Source organism: Orcinus orca, chromosome 1 (assembly GCF_937001465.1).
Source record: "Orcinus orca chromosome 1, mOrcOrc1.1, whole genome shotgun sequence".
In the NCBI taxonomy this organism is placed as follows: domain Eukaryota; kingdom Metazoa; phylum Chordata; class Mammalia; order Artiodactyla; family Delphinidae; genus Orcinus; species Orcinus orca.
Window position 1 is genome coordinate 195,276,653 of NC_064559.1, and position 3,307 is coordinate 195,279,959.

The window sequence follows — 3,307 nt, forward strand, 5'->3', positions numbered from 1 at the left end:
CCTTCCCTGAAACTACCCCCAGTGTTGCCCTAGGGCCACAGGCCTGCAAGGGACATTTTGAGCTGACCTCAGCAAGACTGAGACATGGGACATCCTACCCCAGCCACAGATGGTGTGGGGACAGGGACAGCAAGGCGGGAGTCTGCCGGGGGGGCCGTGGTAGGGATACTGGGTAGGGCTGTGAGACCCATAGAGGCCTAGAACATCAGGGCAGAAGGAACCTTTACAAAATCAGTAACTTGTAAGACTTTCGTGATTATGAAAGCAGCATGTATTCATTGCCAAAGCTTGGAAATACAGAAATACAGAAGAAAGAAGAACAGTGCAGTAGTAATGGGAAGCTCAGTAATCAGCTTCCTAGACCTGCCACTTCCTAGCTGCATGTCCTTGGAAAGATACTTAACCCCCTGGGGTCTCAGTTTGTTTGTTCATAAATTGAAAACAACAGATTCTACCTTGTCGAATATTATAAAGTTTTAATGACATAATACATATACAAAACAGTGGACGCACGGTGACCACTTAATAATTAGCTTTTATCAACATTTAAAAATCAGTGACAAAACCCCATCTAGAGAATTGCTGTTAACATTTGGATGGATCATCTAGCCTTACTCACTCTCACTGACGGGGTGCTCACTACCTGTCAGCACAGCTCACTTTGTCATTGACACCTTGGACCTGGAGAATGTTTTTCTTTAGATTGAGTGATTCTGTCTCCTCCAGACTGGAGACCAATGTGTTCAGGCCTGGGCTGACCATGTCTTTCTGTTTCTTCCCATGATCATGTTTTTTGTTGTTGTTGTTGTTTTGTTTTGCTTTCCAGAGGGAGGAGGAGAGGAAGAGGAGGAGGAGAAGAGGGAGGGCTATTGTACCTGGGCAGGTGAAGACAGTCTAGGGCCAGGGTTTTCAAGCCTTTGGGACTCCTTTTTCATTTGCAATCTTGTGTGACATACAATATATATACAACAAATCTAGATGGGGATGCTCTGGTTTAAGGGTGGGGACCCAGAGCTCCTCCTGCCAGCCCCTCTACTGCTCCTCAGGATTCAGGGGCTTAGGGGAACTAGAATTTCTCTATGACCTTGGGCAAGCCACATCACTTTTCCAGACCTCAGTTTCTTTATCTGTAAAATGGGGATACAGTCCCCTCGGTGAGCTGCCGAGGGATTATATGAATATATGAGGAAGTTTATACTGTCAAACACCACATTAAAATAAGTCATCATTATGAATAATATCTATGTGACCTTGGGCAAGTTACCTAACCTCTCTGAGCCTCACTTTCTCAAGATGAGAGAGTGGTGGGAAGCAGAGAACGGCAGAGGCGGCATGAGGGAAAAACAAATACTGTGAAAGGCTTCTCAAAATACAGTTTTCAAAATATTAAATACACAATTCATATAGAAATACATAGTGAGCTCATGTGAATTTTCTTTGTAGCTTATAATGAAGGAACAAAGCTAGTGCAATGAAGGATATGAGAAAAAAATTTATATATACTTATATATGGTAAAAAAGATTCAGTAAAAACAAAAACAACAATAACCAAAAAACCAAGAATTCTGGAATATTCATAAGGTTGCTAAGTTACATACAAAACTGGTTAATGTTCTATAGGGCAATAAAACCCTAACGTTGGGGCTATCTTCTGTATTGAAAAGAAATCATTTGCATCCCTACCAGACAAAAATAATTGGCAACTTATCAGTTTTGTACCAGCTAACAGCTATCTTTATAGAGCCTGGGCCCTAATCAATAGTAAATAATAAGTCAAGCAAAGTGACATTCCCCTGGAGTGTCAGATGATCCTTAGGAAGGCTTGTGAGACACTACTCGAATTTGACTTTGAAAGGACACCAGTTATCTATTTGCCTTATTTCCAAGTGTTGGATGATTTCACTTATCAGGCTGTTACAAGAGTATAAACACTTCCCAAGAAATAAAAGACATCGATAGTAATAAGCATATCATTAGTGTGAAAAGTAATGGGTTGGCAATAGCCCTGTGAATGTCACAGCTGGGACACCTTCAATCAGAGGGATGGCGTTCTCTTCCTTTTCTCCAGAGCTCAGGCTCTTGGAGGGGAGGTAGGAGATATAGGGATGAGAGGAAACCCCTTGTCATGCTTGTGAGGATCCAGGAGCTCCATCCCACAGTATAGCCAAGGGTCTAAGGAATAACCAGAAAAATAATTTCTAAGTTACTCAAATTCCTTATGGTGGAGTCACATCTCACTCAAGGGCTGCGTTCCAAAATCAGCATATAAGGCAATAATTGCAAATGGTCAGTATTACCCTTGGAAGAAATTCTTAGGAAAGGGCCATGTTGGAGACTGTATTACCATTTCGGGATACTTCTATGCTGTCACTTTTAGCTTTGACATCAGAACAGATTTCTTGTTCTTTACTTGCCTATCAGTTGGCTCATATATACTCCCTTTTTCAAAAAAAAAAAAAAAAGAAATTCAATCTTTAAAGTTTAGAGTTGTACTCAGTGGTGAGGCATTTAGACCACGAGAGGCTCTGGATTTGAGGCAGACCTGGGGACGCAGGAAAACGTTCCAGAATAGGCTCCTTGAGGGTCTGGAGCGATGGGCAGCATCCCTTACCTTATTTTCATTGGCATCATTAGCTCTTTCTCACTCTGAATTTTACTAGGCAAAATACAGATAGTCAGATGTGCATATAATGTAACTCTGAAGTTCTTGTATTCCTTTTTTTTAATTAAAAAACATTGAGGTATAATTTACATACGGTAAAATGCACACATCTTAAGTGCCCTGTTCAATGGCTTCTCATGTAAATGAAGATATCCTTTACCGCCACCCAGATCAAAATACAGAACATTTCCATCACCCCAGCAAGTTTTCTGGTGCCCCTTGTCATACAGTCAGCCCTCAGCGTCCGAGGGTTCCGCGTCCACAGATTCCACCAACCGGGGATCAAAAATATTTGTAAAAAATTCCAGAGTTCCCAAAAAGGAAAACTTGAATTTGCCTTGCGCTGGCAACTATCATCTACATGGCATTTACATTGTATTTACAACTATCTACATAGCATTTACATTGTATTAGGTATTATAAGTAATCTAGAAAGGATGTATAGTATAGGGGAGGATGTGGGTAGGTTATATGCAAATACTTCTCCATTTTATAGAAGGGACTTGAACATCCTCGGATTTGGGTCTCCGAGGGGATACAGGGGTGTCCTGGAACCAATCCCCTGCCGATACTGAGGGACAACTGTACCCCCCCTCCCCGCAATGTGACCAGCGTTTCCACTTCTCTCACCATGGGTTATTTCTG